Here is a 22,767-nt window from a genome sequence, read left to right as displayed (position 1 = left end):
TAGCCTGTACTCTTCACTTTAACCAATGACTAGTCATTGATTAGTTTATTTTAGTAGTTTATTGCATCATAGATGAGATTTTCAAAATCCTTACTTAGCTTGAAATTAAAGTTACTGTTGTATGTGGAATTCAAGTTGTTTTAATTAAATTTCACTGTAAATAACCAGATAGATTTTTCTTCCCCATGAGATGAAAGTTTTACTGGATTTAGTTCCTTGAGGGAATATTCCTTGAATTTATTAAACTCATGGGGACCCTAAGTTTTAAAGGGGGGTAATTTTTGGGATCCCTTACCCTCATAAGGAATTCTATGGAAACTTATCATGGAAGGGTTTATCACTAAAGGTTTTTTATTTTAGTGATCAATTTTCAACTTATCGGATGTAGTGCTCTCTCTTTGTAAGAAATATATCACATTTTCCATTTTAAATGAGATTTACTGATAAATAACCACACACACATTAAAAATAACAACAATAATATGGAATGTAGCTGAAACTGAAGCTAAGCAATTTATGACAAAATAATACCTACTTCTGAATTTAAGTGTCTGGAAAGAGTTCCATGAGGAAATTGAATGAAGGAGGTGATTCAACTAGTCTGAGGGTCCTTGTCAATGCTGAGGCTACAGATGTGGACTGGATAAATGTGTTATCCTGGTGGCTTGGCTATTACGATGAGGGGTTCTGCAATTAGTGCTGTGGTTTTCTGATACAGGGAGTAATTCTTCGTGGACCTCAGAACAAAAATTACAATTTTCCCTTGATTTGCATGGTGGTTGCATTTCAGGAAAACACCCTGGATATTAAGACAGTGCAAAAGCACTCTCTGTTCAAAATTGAGTTAGATTCCAGATTTAGAAAAATTAAACTGTTTTTCAAAACTCCAGAGATCAGAGAATGTGATTCATTCAGAATCCCTGAAACAGCGCTTAGCACACAGTAGGCATTTAGTAAATATTTGCATGAATGTGTGAAAGTATTTCCTCACCATGAAATTAGGCAGGACATTTGAAAGTTTTGCAGGGCAAGGAACAATTATCCACTGTGCAGGACTGCCCCAGATACCACAGGACAACTAGTGTCTGTTGCCCTTGCTCAGAAAGTCAGAAATGTTCCCAATTATTGTAGGAACCCAAAGCCACCACCACAAATTTCCAAATTGCCCCTTTGGGTGGTACTGTTTAGAACCACAGAATTAAATAATGATGTGGGTACAGTGTCTATCCATTAGATGTTGGGGAAAACCCACTCTGAAATGCCTTAGTTGATGGAGATGAGGAAGACCTGTTTAAGGGACTGTCTGGCTTTGAAGTGGGTACACAATAGTTTGTATATAGAACTGAGGGATAGCCTCCTTCATACTTTGTGTAGTAAAGAAGGGCAATACTGGCAGCTTCCAGGTGCATTTCCTTATAGAGGGCTGGGACTTTAACAATCAGTACATTTGGGGTGATGAAGTCTTGGGGTATCCAAATTCTGACAGCTAAATACATGCATAGCTGACATGTACAAGGAAAGCTACATACTAGTTTTCTGTCGTAGTATTCTTTTGGAAAGTGGTATTCTTGTTGACTGTTCAGAAATCCATACTCCAGGATAGAAGAGTCTTCCTGGTGATAATGAAATCAAAGGTCTTGAAGGACATTTCCTTAGGGCTATGAGACAGCCTGTTGACATATTCTGCATTATACCAAAACATGTACTGTTTTTGTTACTTGTTTGCATACTCACAAGATCCCATTTCAACCTCATTGGACAAGTGTAGAGAAACAGCAATAGGTTCTTATTCTTCATTTCTGATTTGTGAAAGCTCTACATGAGTCAGTCTGTTGGAACTTTTCATTATGTCAATTTGATTCACTTTTCCATGACTTCCTTGGAGGGCAGATTTCTCCTTTTCATACACAGCCACAAAGAAGCACCCTGGACCTACCAGGAGGCTTTTCTTAAACCTGGGTAAAATGAGTGAGGATAGGCTAAGTTATGCTGAAGTAACAAATAACATCAAAACCTTACCGGCTTCACAGAACAAAAGCTTAGTTCTGTTTTATACAAAATCTACTGCAGGTCTAGGCCAGTGATCTAGGGTGGTAGTGGTTTAGAACTCTGGTATACTTCTGTGCTCTGGAAATTCCATCTCAACACATTCTTCCTTGATCACCATGTGTTTTAGCTTTATTTTGCTACTGTGACTAAAAGACCCACCAGAACAATTGAAGAGGAGGAAAACTTTGAGGGCTCATGGTTTCAGAGGTCTTAATCCATAGACTGACTCCATTCCTTAGGGCTGAGATGAGACAGAACAATTATGGTGGAAGAGTGTGGAGGAAGCAGAGAGGTCTCCACTTGCCAGATACAAATATGTACCCCAAAGCCATGCCCCCAATGCCACACCTCCTCTAGCCACTTACCACCTTCCTCCAAGTCACCATTCAATTAATCCCATCAAGGATCAATTCACTGATTAATGCCCAATCATTTCTCCTCCAAGCCTCCTTGCACTCTTTCTCTTGTGAGCTTTTGGGGGACACCACCTCTAAACCATAACACCATGGTATGAAAAGCGATTTAATGTTTTGACCCAGAAATGTGATGTATCACTTCTGCTTATGACTACTTGGTCAGATTGAGGGAATTGTCCTCCTGTGCTCAGGAGTGGAGATCCAGGTATTAATGAGTACCAGTAATGAAGTAATTCGTGCCATATGGACCACAGCGGGTATATTGGTCTGCTTAGATTCCCATAGCAAAATATCAGATTTAGGCTCTCTCTGTGGCTTGCAGATAGTCACTTTCTCACTGTGTCCTCACATGACCTTTCTTTGGTAGACAGGCATCCTTGGTGTCTCTGTTCCACCTTCCTCTTATAAAGACACCAGTTAGACTGAGTTCAGGCTAACGGCCTCATTTTAACATAATCACCTCTTCCTAGGCCCTGTCCCCAACTACAGTCACATGCCAAGATAACTGGGGTTAAAGTTCATCATATGAATATTGGCAGGGACACAATTCAGTCCACATAGGCAGCTTTGGTTATCAACAAGTCCCACCTGTGTCATTGAGATGACTGTAAACACTTCAAGCCAGGCTCCAAGAGTTAGCCTTTCCTTAACCTTGTCGACTTAGGAAAAAGATGAGGACCACAGCTGATCTTTGGGTTTCTCCAAGTGGCATTTCTCCATTACATAATCTGATGATGACTGACAGGAGCCAAATCACCCTAAAGAATAATCTGGATTTAGGCAACTGTCACATCTTCAGAGCCTATGGGAAAGTTTTGGCAAAAATTCAAGATTGGAGAATATCATTTCTTCGATCTTATTGTTTCCATCAGCAACATTTTTCAATTCTCTTATGCTCTGGTGTTCTTGATGTAGGCTCATTCTTGTCCTTCCCTCAGAGGATTATTTTGTGTGGAGAATATAAAATGTGAAGCTATACAATACACGAAAAAGCTGTGCCATCTAGAGGGATAGGGGATAGGAGAGGAGGTGGCATGAGGAGAAGGCAGGGGAGACATGAGATACACAGTTCTAGGTGTTTCCCCTGCCTCAGAGCAACCCCTCATACAGACAGGCTGGAAGGTACATGCATTTCAAGCTCAAATGCCATCTCTGTTTTTCTCAGGAAAGAGCTGTGACAAGTATGTGCAAGAGGATGGCCTTGTTGGGGTGGCAGGGGTAGACTCTGGGCCACTGCAAGGTCCCTTCTCTTGACTATGAATCTTGGATACTCCATTTTTTTCCTGTTCACATAGGCTACTCTTGGAAGAAAGTTCTGCGTTTCCACAAAGATGGCTAAAGCAGGCATCATTAGAAAGGTCAGCTTCCAGTTCATCCTGAGGGATGGAGTGCTGACCAATCTCTGGATTCTCTGGAAGAAGGTCTGGTTCTGGCTGTGGGATACTGTTCTGATTTGAGACACTTCCAGTTAGAAAGGAAACTTCCCAAGTACTAGATAACTTTTTTTTTGTTTTGTTTTTTGATACTAGGGATTGAACCCACTGGTACTTTACCACTGAGCTACATCTCCAGTACTTTTTTTATTTTTCATTTTGAGACAGGGTCTTGCTAAGTTGCTGAGGCTGGCCTTGAAATTGCAATCCTGCTGCCTCGGATTTCTGCATTGCTGGGATTACAGGAGTGTACCACCACAACCAGCTAGCATATTCTTCTTATAGAAGGCTAGGAGCACACACTTAGTTGCTGATTTTAAATAGGGCTACTTGTTTCAATCTCTATCGACTCTACTACTTGCAATTTCCCTCAGAATGGCTTCCTTGCTTTAGACCCTGAAGGCATTGCAAATTCTTATGAGACACATTTTAAAGTACAAAAACACCATTAAACCTTCGATTAATGTAAGTTCTCACTTTAGTATTACTTACTGTCTAATCAGCAGTTATTTGTTAACACTTAATTACAAGCAAGAATGAATCCCAACCCCATTTTCTACTTTATCCCAGTATTACTGTAATAGCAAGCCAGCAACTGGAAAAAATGCAATTAGTATCCTTGACAAATACATGAGGCATTGTTAACTCAGAGGTGCAAATGCACAGATGTTATTGTGGCTGAGAAAAATGTGGCAGCTGATTTTGTTCCTTGGAGACTCTCACATACCAACAGTCACCAAAACCACTACCGAAGTGATTAATGGTATCCATGCTGACCCACCAAACAACAGATCAAGAAAACTAACTCTTCATTCTTTTGTCCACTGAATATTTAGAAAAAATATTAAACATTTTTTCTGGATATGACTGCACAGATTAATTGTTTTATTCAGCACAATTTTCTTGTTAGATATAGAGCAGCAATGGCTCCTGATGATAAAATATAAAATGATTATGAAAAATATTAACTTTTGAAGGCTGAATTAATGTTAATTTTCAGTAGTAGGCAGCTAGTATACGATCTCAGAAGAAACATCCTAAACCGTGTCATTTCAATGGAATCTAAGAAACCTGAGGATTATTTTTTGGCATTTACACTTTGACATTTAAAAGTGATAGAACAACATGCCTCTTTTTTATACAACTTATGTATATGTATATGTGTCTGTATATATATATATACACATATGTACACATATGTACACATGTGTGTATACATACATGTGCACACACGTGTGTGTATACACACTTGTGTGTATGTATATATGTGTGTGTGTGTGTGTGTATATAAAAATATAAATTTTAGAGCAGTTTTAGGTTTACAGAAAAATTGTGACCAAAGTTCAGAGTTTTTCCATATGTTCCCTGCCACCACAAGCATATCCTCCTCCATTATTACCATCTTCCACAAGAGTGGCACATTTGTTATTTAGAGCTCACTCTAGGTGTTGTATGGGTTTGAAAAAATACATAATGACATGTATCCCCTATTATAGTATAGTCTTTTCACTGCCTTAAAAATTCTCATGTTCTACCTGTTTAAACCTCTCTCCCCTCTATCTCTGGGAAACCACTGACCTTTTTACTGAGCATATGGTTTTGCCTTCCAAAGAATGCCATATAGTTGAAATCATATAATATGAAATCTTTTCCGACTGGCTTCTTTTACTTGGTAATAGGCATTTAATTTTTCTCTGTTATTTCATGGCTTGAAAAGACATTTCTTCTCAGTGATTTCTAGATGTACCATAGTTTATCTATTCATAGACTGAAGGACATCTTTATTGCTTCCAGGTTTGGGCTGTTATGAATAAAACTTCTATAAACATCCCTATTGTAGGTTTTTATGTAGACATCAGCTTTTAAACTCTGGGGTAAACACCAAGTAGCTTGGTTGATGGATTATATAGTAAGAGTATGTTTAACTTTTTATGAAACTGCCAAATTGGCTGTTCCATATTGCATTCCCACCATCCATAAATGTGAGTTCCTATTGCTTCATGTGCCTGCGTATGATGTCAACATTTGGGATTCTGGTCATTCTGATAGTTGTATAATGGTATCTTATTAATTTGCATTTCTCTAATGATGTGGATGTGAAGGATCTTTTCATTTGCCTGTTTGCCTTCTGTATATCTTCTTTGATGATGTCTTTTAAGGTCTTTGGCACATTTTCCCCTTGGGTTATCTGTTTTCTTCATGATGAGTTTTGAGAGTTCTTTGTGTGAGCATCTCTCTTAATAAGCAGGAACAATTTCCTCTAGCAAATTGTCGGACTTAAATCTTCAATAATAACTCCTTACATTTGTATAGAAATTTTTGCATATTTCACAATATCTCAAGGAAGATGTGGTAGATAGTACTTGACTGATTATCTTAGAATAATTATTTCTCTTTGGCTTAGTGTACTTTAGGAAACTATAGCTGTTTTCCTTTGAATATAATAACCTAGAATGCTTTATCACATCAAACATGGCACACAGCTATTGGGTTTAAAAAGTCAAGCTATCTTCTTAAAGGTGTTTTATTGGTTATTTTACTTTGGAGCCTGGCAAAATAATAATTGACATTTATGAACCATCAATTTTATACCAGGTACATTGCTAAAGGTTTCAGAAGATTTTAATCATAACCAGAAATGGAAAGAGTTATTAAACACATATTTCGGATGTTCAGTGCCTTGTTCAAGGATCCAGAGCTAGTACCAGAACCCAAGATTGAAACATACGTTTTTCCCACACAAAATCTTGATTTTTTTTCCTATTCAACCTTTGATGTTATTGAAACCTCATCATATAAAGCAAATAATGAAATGAAATTAAAACCCACGAGACCAGTTGAGTTTCCATATTGATTATAAATGGGAAAACAATAGGAGAAACCCTTTCTTATGTGTCTTTGAGGACTGTGAATGTTTCTTATTTCCCAATAAACCCTGCTGCTCAGATGATTTCCATTTTGTTTCATAGTTTCTATTGTGGGGTTTCCCAACTTTTTATATTTTTCATTTTTACTCTAAGATTTTTTTTTAGATTTCATTTTTCTTGAAAGTTCCCCCACAATGAAATTTGAATACCATAGATCTACTATGTATCTGCTTACGTGTTGTGTGTACTTTCTGCTTTGTACATGAAGAGCAAAATTTTCTCATTGTCAAAGAAGCAATTTTTGTCCCCTTAGTTGCCCCACTGGGAATGGATGTTTTAGGGTCAATTAGATGAAAGAAAGCTTGTCCAAGAGTTGAATTACTGAAATTGTCTGCCAGTACCTTTCTTTTGCATATTTGATATCAGACCTGCATTGGAACAGACCATCTTCTAGGTAGAATGCCCACCTCTCCTATATTCAATGAAAACAGATTCACCATGGTCCAGGATGTGATGAACTCTAGAGGGCTTGCAGAATTACTTCTTCTAAAATTAACTTGCATCATGCCTCAGAATATAGGTAGCCTATGGGCCTTCAAGAATCGGACAGTTCACGCAAGAGCCATGCTAATGGATGGTCTCAACCATTGTGGCCTAATTTTCATGGCTCCATTTTTTCCCCCCTCATGATTTCAGTTAGGAGGAGCTCTCATTATGTTTAACTGATTTAGGCAGCAATACCAATATTGGCTTCTCAGCATGAAATGGTCCCATTACCCACCAAGCTATGGACAGTTGATGCCTAAAACAGTGGTAAATCTTAAGAACATTTTGATTAAATCACTTGTGTTCATCTTCCCGAATGTTCTAATCCAGGAGCAAGACTGCTTCCCTGGATTCGATTCCTGTGCCTCTGTACCTGCTTTGTCACAGACCATTACCTCTTCAGAGAGCTTGCTATGCTGGGTTTTTACCTGTGTTCTTCAACTCCGTCTGTGTCCATCTTCTGTATATAGATGGACATTTGGTGTGTGCCTGAAATTGCTTTTGTAAACATGTAAGTGCAGACTTTTAAAAATAGATATCACTCTCTAATGTCAGTATTCTCCTTTCCTGACCCCTCTTCATGGTATCTAATGGCACTTGGGTCTACTAAAGGAAACGCGCAGTTGCTTTGGTGGAAAGTGGTGAGGTACAGCTCTCTTGGCTGAGGTCTGGCTGGGCTTACCTTAGGAGGGAACTGCATAATGCCTGCACTGCCCTCCTTTGCTGTGATTTGTGGGCTGTCGCTCCTGAATGCATGGGCTGTGGTTCTTACCTGTTTTACCATTTCCTGGGGGGGAACTTAAAAAGCACTTTTCTCTGCCTCAGTTTTCCCATCTAAAGATGGGGGGAAATAGTAGCTATCTCATCTGACTGTTAAGAAGAGTCAATGAAATAATACATTATTGTTTGGTGCCTATTGAAATGCATAACAAATAGTGGCTGCTACCCCTACTATTACCACAATATTTCTGCTACTGAGAGTCTCCTCAAGTGTTACGATCCTTCCTTCACCCATGTGCAGAAAGGGAGGAGTGTTTGAGCACATTTTTCTCCTTTAATCATGACTTTATGAACCCTGGACCTTCCTCCTTTGAGTTAGCCTATTCCCAAGTTTCAGTTCTTCAGATAATTCTATGAAATTGACACAGGTGCATTAAAATAGATTGGAAACAACAATCTAGAGCTTATATAATTTTATATAATATGTAATATTAATGAATTTTGTCACTAATCCTTTACCTGTTACATTTCTCAAAAGAAGAGAACCCTAGAAACAAATATTTAAAGTTGCCAGGGCTGGGGAAGTGGCTCAAGCGGTGGTGCCCTCGCCTGGCATGCGTGCGGCCCGGGTTCGATCCTCAGCACCACATACAAAGATGTTGTGTCCGCCGAAAACTAAAAAAAATAAATAAATAAATATTTTTTAAAATTCTCTATCCCCCTCTCTCTCTCCCCCCCCTTTAAAAATAAAATAAAATAAAGTTACCATAGGTGGCATATCTCCTGCTCAATTTGTTTTCTTTTAGGTGTTCCATAAAGAGGACAACAGAACATGATGAGTTAAATAGACAAAACAATAACCCAGAAACATACATAACTGGCTTATGAAACTCTTGCTGCAATTTGACTGTAACATTACATGGAGCTTTAGTATTTAGTTATAGCCGAATGTGGAAATTAGATTAGAAGCACTATTGTGTTTGTTATTCATTCATCAAACATTACCATATAGCACTAATCACAATGCAGATGGAAGACTGAAAAAGATACTTCCCCTCTTCATGAAATTTATGATCAGAAGAAAGAATCATGCATAGCTATGAATCATTTTAAGAAGAGCAGTAGCAGACATTTGAAAACTTATCCTTTGGCAGGCTCTACTGAGCTCTTTTCCATTTGTTACATAACTGAATTCTTAAAACAATGCTAAAACACATAGATTACAGAGGTCCTAGAGTTTGATACGTGAAAAAGTGAAGATTTGAATTCCGATTTCCATGTGATTTCCAAGCTCTGTCATGCCTATTAAAATAGGACACATGCCATGAGAAAGCGTCTCAGGGCTCCTTTGGAAGCCCACAGGAGAGATCCCTTGTAACTGGTGGTTAGTGCTTTTAAGGAAGGCACAGTGTAAAGGTGGCTTTTTATCATTCCACACCTTGCACTTGGTGGCAGGATTTAGATGTGATGAAACTTCCTGAGAGTAGGATCAGAATATAAGGCTCAGACAGAGGATGGCAGGGCATTTCTAAGGAATTTTGTCTGATTTGACCAAAACAAAGGATACGAGCTGGGGAAATCCAATTAGAGATATCTGTTGAATACAGATTCTAGAAGGTCTTCAATGCCAGGGAAAATTCACAGGGTTTTGATTTCTGTTCTTCAATGGGCCATTCTGAGAGACGGGAAGGACTCTTGGCTTTCAAACCAGATAGATCTGTACGTGAATGCTAACGGGATCCCTTATGGTCAGTTGGGGAAGATTGCTCTTTGGTTTTCTCATTGCCTACTAAAGTGATGATTTGTTCATTGTTTATTGAATAGAAGGAGGTGATGCTCCCTGCCATATGGGGTCCCTGTGAGGATGACTGTAATCAAGACAAAACATTGATACCTAGCACTCAGGAATGGTTGCTATAGTTGTTATCATTAAATAGGAGTCCTTGAGGTTGTTGGGCAGGTAGACAGCATGAAGAGAAGCTTGTATTTAGAAGATTACTATGACATGTATATCTGTGAGGAAGAGAAAATAATGGGAGTGAGAGATTCGTAGGAAGCCAATGAATGATTCAAAGGAGAGGTGATAAGAACCTGAAGGAAAGTGCATGGTGTGGAGTCTGTGACATGTTGGGGACAGTGTTGGTGCTGTAGGATGCCTGAGAGCAACGGAGAATAAGCCCAGGAAGCCTGGACCATAGAGTACCAGAGTACCCCAAATATTTTCTCAGCCCCTTTTAACCCGTTGGATATTTAATATTCCAAGATAGAGTCTAATTCTATGTAGTTCTGCCTTCCCACACATGGAATCCCTTCACTTTATCCACACTTACCTTATATCCATGGTGGGAGAGGCTTCCCAGTTCACTGATGAAGGATCAGTCCTCTTTCTCCCAGCTCTGCATTTTCTCTGATTTGGTGAAAGCCACATATTTATTATGACTTAATTGTTTTGGCAGGGAAAATCATATAAATGCTAGATCTGCTAATAACCAATAATAACTAAGTGCATCCCTCCAAGAGAAGAGTACTCCAGTGATTCATCAATTAAAATTAAACCAATCTATCATCCAGTGTGTTCTGTCCTTCTTAAGTATCAATTGAAATATATACTGTTTGTCATTCACAATTCCAAGTAGCAAAAGAGACAATATCTTTGATTCCTGCCATTTTATTAGTACAGTATGCCAAGGCTGTATTTTTGATGAGGAAGAATAAATTCCCAATCATCATTTAGGCTTACTTCCTAAATACAACTTTATTTTTTACATCAAGGCATAACTGCAGCTTTTCTCTTTAATACTGGGGCTGGCATTTCACCATTCCAACTATTTATTTCATGGCTCAGTCATGACAGAAGTCACACAGAGCTCTCCTGGCAGCGGCAGGATAGAGTTTGTGGTGGACCCCAGAGAGCTGTGGGCCCACCACACAATGGAGGACAATCACTCCAGTGAGAGATCAAACCCTGCTTCCTGGTGAGGCATGAAATATCAACAGCTGGAATTTTTTCTCCTAAGCCAGCTAGGAAGAAGGTGAGTCATGTTAAGACAGTTTTGTTTTATAAATAAGACTGGGAATGTGGAAATGCAGCAGCCTGGGACAATAAGTGGGAAGAGAAATAAACATACTAATAATCCAGGGTTCTGACTTGCCCACTGGAGCCTTGTTCCAATAGCACTTGGACTCCTCGGGCTAAAAGTACTTAGACCTCATCCCAGGTCTTGAAATCTGAAAAGGGAGCTAAAAGAAGCCCTGAGTCCCAAGGGGTATGTCCAGTATCCCAAGCCTCTTATCAGGTCACCTCCTGACCATTACTTTTATCCATGAATTTACTTTTCATGATTCACACCACCAACTAAAATCAACTCCTGATACATAACATTTGGTCAGTAAAAGTTTAAGTTCCCAATAGCTGGGCTCTCATCTTATTCTCATGCCCAAACCCTGCCCTCATTCTATGATCCATCCTTGAGTTCCCTAGCTTCTTTCCCTTGCTTTGCTTGGGATTATTCTCAGAGTCCTTATATTCACCTCTTCTTCTGGGATTCAAGTCCTGTTTTCCTTATGGTCCCCTACAACTTGAAGTTCGGCCTCCTGAGTATGTTTCCATGGGAATTATATGTTGCATGATTTCCTCTTCCTCCCCTTACTCTCCCTGACTGCTCCCTACCACCCTGTGTACACATCCACCTACCATGTCTCGCCTTCTGCGCTCCTTGGCTGCTCTGCAGCTTAGGGCTCTCTGACCCCTGGTACTGCCCTTTCTCATTCAGTCCATCTCACCGCTGACTGTAACCTGCTCCGACTGTTATTTAAGGAAATTGGGGGAAGGCAATGTAATATTTTTCTATGAAAGAGATTTATCTGTGACTTTCAAATAGAGAGTATTCTAAATTCATACTGCATGACCCTTACAAGGTATTTTGGGTCCCTAATTGTGGGTCCATCTGGGTAATCCACAAACCCTCTCCAACAGGCTGAAAAGGGGCCTGACCAGGATATGTACTGAGAGAGGAAGGCTTTCTTCATTTCCCACCCTACTATACTCATATATCTGAGGATAATTATCAATCACTTATTTATTTAAGGAATAAATAAAAACCTTCAATTTTGACTTTTTCCTCTCCCAACCATTTCCAAGGCTGGCAATGGATATTATATCCAACCCGTCTCATGGAGCCCCAGGATGATGGGAAGCAGATCAATATATTCCTTTGGGTTGCTACTAAGATTTGGAGAGTTAGCAAGCATGGCAGGGAATAAGGCTGAGTTTCACGCTTTGACCCAGCAATTGCGCCCCTAATTGGGTAACAGTTGTGCTTTCATGGTGTTTCAACGTTTTAAAGAACCCATACTGAGGACAGAAGGCTACTGTGTGTTTTTCTTTTCTGAGGGTGAAGTCGGGCAGGACAGAACACAGGGGCTCCTTAAGCATAATTAGGCATTTAATTGCACTTCTAGACTTCACTGAAGATTTTGCACACGCATGTGATTATGATTCACTTGAAAGCACTCCATTGATGATTGTCTGTATTCCATTTCTTTACAAAACAAATTAGGAAGGAAAATATTCAAAACATTTAATTCTTAAAGCCCATTTCTTTATTTTCTTTTTTTAAATTCTAACTTCAAGTTTCTAGAGAGTTAAAACAACCACCACCACAGGGAATTCCACATCTGACTCTTATAAAGAACATAAAACAGAATGTACATAACTGTGGGTAGTTTGCAATTAGAGCATAAGTATAATACAAATGTGGTGTCTCTCATCTACTCATGTCCTCCCCCTTCCCCTTCATCAAATTTTCAGAATGAGAAATTGAGTCATGGAAGTCAAATCTTTGACCTAAGTCACTGCTAAGCAGAAGTAGGTCAGGAACATTATTTGTGCTTGGCGTCATGTTCTTTTCTAGCATCAACCCAAGTGATTGGGGTACCATGTTTAACTCCATTCTTATGTGTTTAAAACATTATTTAATGTTTTAATGGTCTCTTCTGAGACTTGGATTACTAGAAATTTCTGGATTTGGATCTTTGATCCTGGGTATTGTTTCTTTTCTTTTTTTGGTATGAACTTGGATCTTTGATTCTGTTTTTTGTTTGTTTGTTTGTTTTTGTTTTTGTTTTTTGTATGAATTTCCATGGTAGCAACACCTCAAAATTTCAAATGAAGATTTTTGAAATTGACTCATCTATTTTCATCACCCTTTTGCCTTCCCTTTTTGAGTTATTTGTAGAGGTTAGTATCCTTGGAATTTCTGCTCTCAGTCCAAGTATGTGTGCCATGCATTTAAATTTGCATATTCAATTTACCAAAAGCCAGCTGAACGGTGTTTGCATATGTTTGCATAGCTACACCTTAGCCCTTGCTGCTGCCTCTCCCCTCCTGTTTTCATGACTTGGCCATCCTGACTGCATTTTGTGAGGATGGTTCTTTAACCTGGGTTTGGCTTAATCTGACATTGGCTTATTACAATAGTCAAGAATGTGTCACCCTGCGTAGATGTCAACTGAACAGAAAATCTCTAGAGGTCAATTTGGAATTCTGTGAAAACCTCAATATTTTTTTGGAGAAGGCCTGAACCACTACCAAGGAACTCAGGCTATTTGGCCATTATGCATGTTCATCAGAGGTGGATTTATTTTGGGCAAAAAAAAATGCTAAATAGTAACATTAGATTTGATTCCTAATCCCTTCTCAACGAGAGAGAAGGGAAACTCAGCCACATACAGCTGGGTTTGTCAAGAAGTTTTTGATAGAAGATGTGTATGAAAGTCATTAGTGTGAGCACGGGAGTTCATTCACCTCAGGCCCCTGAATCAGAAATTCTAGAACAGAGCCTAGCCATCTAAATTTCTAGAATATTCCTCAGTAGTTCTGATGCTTATGTTGTGAAGAACCATAAGGCTGGAAAAATAGTCTCCATTCTGGTCCTTCTTGAACTATGCTTCATCATGTTTTGTTTGGAGTCTGAAGTTGGAAGTCTCAGGACTGTACATGAGTGATGTATGAACTTGGGCAAATTTCTCTTAATGCTTCTCAGCCTTGATGTCCTTGATGACAAGAGATGTTGGTGAGATCCAGAGAGGATATATTCCAGGCTCTTAATAGTGTCTGGTGTGTACTTACTTATTCTAATTCTGATAAAGTTGTGCCCGACACACTTCTGGTTCACTGCCATTCTGTGTTGGAGAAGTCAAAGTCTGGTCCTTATTATACTTTGTAGGGATGTCACACCTTATTCCTAACAGTAATGTGAAAGTGGGAAACACATAGCTTCCCTCAGGTATACTCTGTGAAATGCCTGCTATGTGCTGTTACTCCCCACCCTGTTTCTCTTCTGTCTTGTTCTAATCTCAGTGTTATTTTGTCAGCTTCAGTTGGAGAAGTAGCTTTCTGATGGGTCCAAGGAGAAAGCAGAATCTCCCACTGGGAGGAAACAGGAATATCTTACAACTTCCTGTATAAGATCAGTCTAACTTCCTGCTTCCTACTGAAAAAAGAGAAAATGCCAGTGAAGACTGACCATTTCATGTCTGTGAACACTGCTGTTGTGTGTGTCTTTAGCTCTTATGTTGTAGGTTTTGTTTCTCAGCTGTATACCGTCAGTTCCTCAAGGGCAGCCTTGTCCTGCACAGGGCTTTTCAGAGGGCTGGGAACAAGGATTGTGTGTGCCAGGCAGCCCTCTGGCACAGGCCTGGCTTGTTTACCATGCTGGTTTAAGCTGCCTCTCATATGTGCCAGTATTTATATGTATGACAAATGGGGGCTGGCTAATTATGTGGTTCTTAGTAGGAATTGAGTCTCTGCTGGAACCAGCCCAGTCTCTGCCCACTATTTATAGCCTTCATATGTCCCAAATTTTCCAGTTCTGATTTCAAAAATTCTATCCCACTGTCTCCAGAAGTATACTTTAAGCTTGTCAGACCACATGTCAATTTATGGTTTGAGAAATATAGTCACAGTATTATAACTGCCACCCTAAACACCACATTTTCTGACTGTGAGTTTGGAATCCTGGCTTTAAAAAACAAATTGGACATACATAGGAAGTGTAAAACTCTTTCTCTCCTGCCCCCCTTCAAATATTCTTTGTAAGTAATGGACTCAAAGTTTCACCTAAAGATTGTACAGATGTGACTTTGGGATAATGAAGAACTTGAAATCGGTTGTCCTTGTTGAGACCGTACCTTCCACCTGGCATGTGGCCAGTCGATAATAGGTTGAATGATTGTAGAGATCTTCATGTTGCCTAAGCTATGGAACCCTGATCTGAATATGCCATGTTACTTACCAAACAGGGAGGTATACAATTTTGCCATATTAAGTAAAAAGGGAAGCTTCTAACAATATGCAACCTCTATTTTGTTTTAGGCACCAAGATAGGCACTACATCTGTCCTGGCTTAACATTCAGAATAGAGCCAGGGCATAGGCACCGTAATCTTTGTATCAGTCTTCTAAGACTCAATAAGAAGCCTGTGCCAGACACATAGGTAGCAAGCTGTGTAGTTAGACCTTAGGCCAGTGACTGCAGAGTCACTATATGAATCAGAGTTCCTCACATTATTCTTCCTTTTTCCCAGGATGATGATAAATGAAATTTAGCTAAAATCATTACCTGTTAGGCTCAAGCTCCTTATTTTTTAAAGAAGAGTTGTAATCAGAATAATAGAAGACTTGTTGCCTTTGTTACAGTTCCCTACCCTTTGTCTCACTCCTAGAGCAGGGGTGTGTGCGTTTAGGAGTGTGGGTACTATAAGTGTTTAGAGGCCATGTGGAGAGATGGCCTTGTCCTCAATGAAGCCCCCCAGTGTACTGTATGATTAGACTGCACCTTCAAAATCTGAGACTTCCAATGGTATTGCTAAACCCCAGGGTTATGGTTTGGATATGAGGTATGCCACAAAAGCTCCTGTGTTAATGCAGGAATGTTTGAAGGCAAAAAATTGGATTGTAAGAGCTATAACCCAAGCAGTCCATCCTAATTTGGATGCACTGACTAGGTGGTAACTGTAGGAAGGTTGGGCCTGACTGGAGGAGGTGGATCATTGGGGGGGGAGGGTGTCCTGGAATTCATCACCCTGCAGCCCCTTCCCAAAGCCCCTCTCTCTCTGCTTCCTGGCCACCATGAGTGAAGCATCTTTCCTCCACCACACCCTTCCACCATGTTGTTTGGCTTCATCTTGGGTCTAGAGCAACAAAGTTGATTGATCGTGGACTGAATCTCTGAAAATGTAAGCCAAAATAAACTTTCCCTCCTCTAAGTTGTTCTTGTCAGCTATTTTGGTCACAGCAATGAAGAGTTGACTAACACATCTAGTCAATGGAACTATACATCCACATGTCTCAGAAGCACAGAAGGATAGCTTCTTACATGATTGCTCCCTATACCGTATATGCCAACAGATATCAGTAATAGTATCAATACAAAATTGCTGGCTCCAGGCAACCCATGATCTTCAGACATTCCAACTTCTGTTCAGTCTGTGGAAAATACCTGGATAAAATAGTTTCTAATAAGAGGAATGACCTCAAAACTCAGAGGAGTACCTGTTTCAAATTTGATACTTAAAAAATATTGTGGTATAAATCAATGACAGAGACTCAGTGATTTTTTTTTTCAAATTTTATTATAGAAAAGTCAACAAAAATGTCAGTCCTATTTTCAAAGGTCCGTGGATGGTACAGAGACCAACCCAATAGATCCTAGCACATAGCATAGTCCTGACACAGAAGAGTCTTTCTAAAGTACAATATCTGAATCATGGCATATCAATGGCTGAGAGTATGCATTGAAATTCTTCTATTGGTTATGGAATATCCATAAGCAGGAAAACTATATCTCAAAATATAGAGCCAAAACCTATAGTGTGTGTTCTTCATAGTTACAATGATCAAAAATTGATTTTGTTGGAAGCTTTGCTTCATAAATCACATCCTATAGCTTACCTATGAGAATACACTGAAGTGGCTTTTTGGGAATATACTGGTAGATTTAATGTTCAGACTTTTAAAGTTGCTGGAACAATCTTAAGGAGAGTTGCCATTCTGTAGTCCAAAATACTTTTGGAGAAACTGGGACTGCATCTGGATTTAGCTCTTATATCTTCTCACTCTAAAGCTAAATGTATGCCTCCGCTGGGGAACAAAAATGAAGAATTTGAGCATAAAGTCCAGTAGAGTGATCTCTAGTGAATCAAGCAGATGTGAATTATTGCCATTTTTACTTTAAAGGAAAAAAAATTGGGGTTTGCAGAAGCTGTGTGCCAAACTGCAAGATAGAGTAATTGGGGGGAAAAAAGGACCCAAAGTTGTTGATTTTCAAATATAAATGGAAATCGGTAATTGGATTACAAAGCCCTCTCACCACATGGCACCATGCTGGTGAACTTTGGAGAGAGCTGTTGCACCCAAGTCTGGGGCTTCAGCCTCCACTGAGTATGGCAAGGAGTGAAATGAACAAAACAGGGCAGCATTCTCGTTTCTTGGATGCGTATTTGGTAAGGCAGGATGTATTTTGTGCATTCACCCTACTGTAGTGAAAAGTACAGAATTGCAGGTTAACTCTTCATAAAAGCAAATTAAACTTCCCCCTCTCCCTCCTGGAGAGTCTCCCACCACAGGTTGAAGGAGTGATCATTTACCTTGGACTGGGCTTTGACAACTACTGAAGACAAGATACCTTTTGGTTCAGTATCCAGTGGTCTCATGGGCAGGCAGTCACAGGATGGAGGTCCCTCCTGCTGATAAACTACTATTCCATCTGGCAAGGAGGTTGGGAGGAAAGGCAGGATGTGGAGGATGGGTACTGAGGAGTGAGGGGCTCTGTGTGTGCCAAGCTGCATTGTACACTGGCTGCTGTTGTCCCTTTTAAAAGGGCAGGGTCCCTGGTGTGCATCAGTCATTTCCAGCCTTGTCTATCCAGTCGACCACAAACCAAAATGTTGAGGGTCAGGAAGAGGGATGACCAAGAGAAAAGGACACTGAATATACTGGGAATACACTAGTAGATTTAATGTTCAGACTTTTTTTTTTAGTTGCTAGAACAATCTAAAGGAGAATCGCCATTCTGTAATCCAAAATATTTTTGGAGAAACTGGGTCTGTATCTGGATTCAGCTCTTATATCTTCTCACTCTAAAACTAAAAAGTATGCCTAAAAAGTAAGGGGAATTTATAATAAACTTGGAATGAAAATAGTTTAATGGTTTTACTGAATTTACTGAAAACTAAATTTCCTAAGGCCTGATTTCCTTTTTCCTCACCTCCATAATATTTTGAAGCTATTGTGCAGAAACACAAGTGACTAAGATTTGATTTCCTTTTCTAAGTTGAATTCAGTGATACTTCTAAGTGTGAGACTGATAAAACGTGTAACTTGGCTTGAGGCTTGTAAACTTGCAATGTGGGCTTTCTGAGGGGGAATGCTGTGTTAATGATCTGATGGATTCTATTTGAAATTATTAAAAAAAGATGAGGATCCCTTTTTTGATCCAGAAATGACTAACTACAGATTTGGTGTACTGTGTTATGTTTATAGTATTCAAATAGGAGTTTGGTGGAAAACTGCAAAAGTTTGTTTTTAACCTAGCATGGTGCCCAGCACATAGTTAGTGCTCAACCAATGTCTGCAGAATAAATAAGTGAATGGCCGGGAGCATTTAGCATTCATTTAAGGGCTGAGCATATTGACATTCTTGACACAGCTATGGAACTCAATCAACTGGTGGCCTGAGGGAACACTTTACCATTACAATTTGTTACTGATACAACTCACAGGGCAGATGCTCATTATAAGACAGGGAATTAATGAGGCCAAGGATCTCAGTTTAATGCCTCCAGGGGCCAGTTATCTTTGTTCTGTTCCGTGGCTGCATCCACAACCCATAACCTTTGCCAGCTGTCACACAATAGGGCATGCTCTTTGTCACAAAGAGCCCCCCCTCACCCAAAGAAGATCGTGAGGGGATTAGCTCAGACCCATTACCACTTAGGAGAAATAAAGCTCAAGTCATGCTCTCTGCAGAGGGGTCGTTGAAACAATTGAATAAATGAAGAACAGCACATTTTGTAGTTGACTGAACCCAGAGCTGCAATAATGCATTGTGGTTCTGTGTGTACAGTGCTTTGGCCTTGTTGGCTGTAGATGATCTAGCCACATTTGCTGAACGTGGAACGGTTCCAAAGCCCTGACTCTAGCAAAATGCTCAACCCACAGAATCCAAAATGGACTTGGGCATAGTATAACCACATACCCCTTCCAGAAACCCCCTTTTGCTAAACCCATATATCTCAGATTATTTCAACATTACCTAGTAACATTCTTTGAATAATAGACTAGTATATTTTCTTCCTGGCAAGCCTCACCTTGATCTGCATTATCATTTAGGCCCCATCTGAAAACACCATTAATTTAAATAAGTAATAGAGACTGAAATAAAATTCCATTCATGCTTAACTCTCCAATGTGGTTTGGAAATGCTTTCTTCTTCAGCCAGTCTTATGTTACATGCTGGACGGTCTTTTCTTTGACCACCTCATAAAAAAGGGCTCATAAATACTTTTCATGTGTTATTTAAACTAGCGGTACTCCCTTAGGCACTGCACTCCTATTTTTTTTTTTTAAATCCTTTGTGTATTTCTAAAGCATTTCTAACCCAGTAGCAGAGGTAAAAGTGTCTTCTAACTTGAGAGGCCCATGTTCTATCACTATCAGGCCACAAATTTCCTTTACTGATAAAAAGAATTCTCAGCAAAATGTTGCCTAATTTATATGGTTCTTTATAAAAATCATCCGTTGTGAGATATAAGTGCCAGGGTTAGAAAATATGTCTTTTCTTGATGTATCTTCGGTTAGCATTGGGACCTTCTAGCCTAAAGATGTTCCATGATATTCTGACAAACATGAGCTTTATTTTCCCATAAATATCTATTAACTTCTGATTAATGAGGAGGAAGAGAAGATGGAAAGAATGGTTGTCCAGTGTTCAGGGTTGTTATTCTGTGTGTGGCATGGTCTTGTCTAGGAGATGAGATGGCCCATCTGCTCTGACCGTGGTGGGGAGGGGTCAAGGCCTGTATGTCACTAGCATCCTGATTCATGATTCTTTTCCCTATAGTCTTTTCCCTATAGTCCCTATAATAAAAATAGCTCCCTGTATTTTAATTATACACATTTTTCCTACTTTGAAATTTCTCTCCATTCAGCAACTATATTCCTCATGTCAATTTTATATAAATTGATCATTACTTCCTCCTCCTTACGTAGGTCATAGGCTAGTAAACTGTTAGGGTCAGAAAGAACTGAGCAACCATCTTGTCCAGCTTCCCTCTGCGGGCAGGAAGTCTCCCTTCAATATTCCACCTGGATGCTCCTTTAGTGTTTTGCTTTCATACTTTTGAGAACACACAGATCTTCACCTTTGCAGTTTTCATACCTATTACCAAACTACGAGAGATGCCAAACATGGACCGCATCATCAGCCTTCTAAAGTCACCCACAGGCATGACTTCTCTGCAAAATCATGGACCATAATTCCAATTGCTTTTGGGTCCTTACCACCTGGAGAAATTCAACCTTCTTTCATTCATTTAATGGATCTTTATTGAGCATCAAATATGGTCCAGGTATTGTGCTAGACACTGAGCCTGCAGGTGTGAACCACCATGCTCTCTTGTAGTTTAGACCTAATAGAGATAGAAAACAAACAAACAATCAAGAAACCAGAACATGTTTCCTCAAATAATACATGCCTGGAAGTTAACTCATTAGCTTCCTTCCCTTTTCAACTACCTCTTCACCTCCTTAAATCCCACCTCAGTGGGTTCTCAAAGTATAGTTTCCAGAGTCCTGTCACTATCTCCTAAGAACTTGTTAGAAATACAGGTTCTTGGGTCCCACCCAGTCCTAATACATTTGTGTTGGTATGGATCACAGTTTGATCACATATGGGTCTAGTTTACTATAATCAAACTAGAAATGCCATAGCCCCCTTAACTTCTCAATCTCTCTCTTTTCTCCTAGTCCCAGAATTTTGTAGTTTTTCTGTAAGGAATGTCTTCGAAATCTGATTCTAGATTCCAACTTGACTAACTGGTTTCCTAATCAGCATTGACTTTCCCATCCAACTACTACTGCAAGGCACAAGCATGTGTATGGGCGTCTTACTACCTGTGGATAACAGCTAAACTGAGAGAGCCACATCAGGCCTCATATAATCTGAGCAGAATACCTTTATGCACCCTATGTGCAAATACCCACTGCTTTCCTCTGACCCCTGAATACACCATGACAGGTCCCCTTTTGTGAGGGTCTCTATGAATGACAATTGATTGTGACTATAGTGACTGTTATGATTGCACAATTACCCCATAACCTATCCTGATCCTTTGTTTCCATCCCTGTCTGTTTTTGCTGGCAGAACTATTTATCCTTCAAATCAAGACCAAATACCACCTCCTGTGCAAATTCTTCTTTTGCTTCCCTTGGTAGTTACTTGCACCCCTAAATTCCAGAGCATTTTGCTCAAACCCAAAGGAAGCACAGTTACCCTGTTCAGCATCCATGTTGATAAAGGAGAACATGAGACCTGGGGTCCAGGGTCACACAGCTAGACAAAGGCGGAGCTCAGAATTAACCTAGGTCTCCTGCTGCTAGTTCAGGGTCATTTCTTTATTTATAAAATTCTTTTTTGTGTGTTTAGTGTTGGCAGGGGTGGGCAATTTTTTTCTTTTCTTTAGACATTACCAGTGAAATCCAGGAGATTCTTCTTAATCCCACTTAAAGTGGGAGCCTTTGTTTCTGCTCAGTGGAGAATCAGGGAAACTTGAGGATCATTTTATGCTGCTGGAGTCTCCTGCTGAATTCCCATACTATCAAGATTCTCTTACAACATCTGGCTGCTTTACAGGGCATTTCATGGAGCAAATCAATTAACATTAAAAAAGTAGAGGCAGAGAGAAAGAAAGAAAAAATATTTAAATGGTAGCATAGCACTCTCAAAATTCCCTAAGAGACAGTTGATGGTTGCATTGCACAAAACCTTGTAACTAGTCATTTCTGTGTGACACAACTTTAAAACAAACACAGAAATGACAGATGTTTGAAGAGATAGGTATGTTTACCCCGATTTAAACATTATGCAGTGTATACATGAAGCAGCACATGGTACCCTGTAAATATGTAAAATTTTTATGTTTTCGATGTTTCAGTTACAATAAATTTAAATTAAAAATACCTAAACATTCTATTTTCAAGTTTAGATCAGGGCCACCAGACTATGAACAAAACATACATAGACATAACTTAATATGAATACCCTTAGCTTTACCATTGATTTATTCTTTCTCTGACAATGGGGTCTGAGATCAAGATTGTGGGTTAAGAAATTATGCTTATCCAGAAAGGCCCTGGGGGTGGTTTTTTCAAGATGTAGTCATTGGATTCTAACTAAACAGCACAGTAGAATCTTGGCAGTGGCTACTGCAACCACTTGAGGAGTGCTTGATGTACTCAAAACACATAAGCTGTTTCCACTTGTGAAATTAAGTCCTGGTAATTCACTTCAAACACATCAATCTGACTGCTCCCATCCAGTCTCAGGAGATGTGTGCATTCATGCGTGCACACGGAAGAGCGAGGCTCTCCATTTATCTCCATGTTGAGCGTGTGTGCTCAGGATGACAATATGTCCAAGTTCCTGGAATAGTGCTCAACACATAGTAGGCGTTTAGT

Source organism: Urocitellus parryii, chromosome 7 (assembly GCF_045843805.1).
Source record: "Urocitellus parryii isolate mUroPar1 chromosome 7, mUroPar1.hap1, whole genome shotgun sequence".
In the NCBI taxonomy this organism is placed as follows: Eukaryota; Metazoa; Chordata; class Mammalia; order Rodentia; family Sciuridae; genus Urocitellus; species Urocitellus parryii.
Note: the sequence above shows the minus strand (reverse complement) of the source record.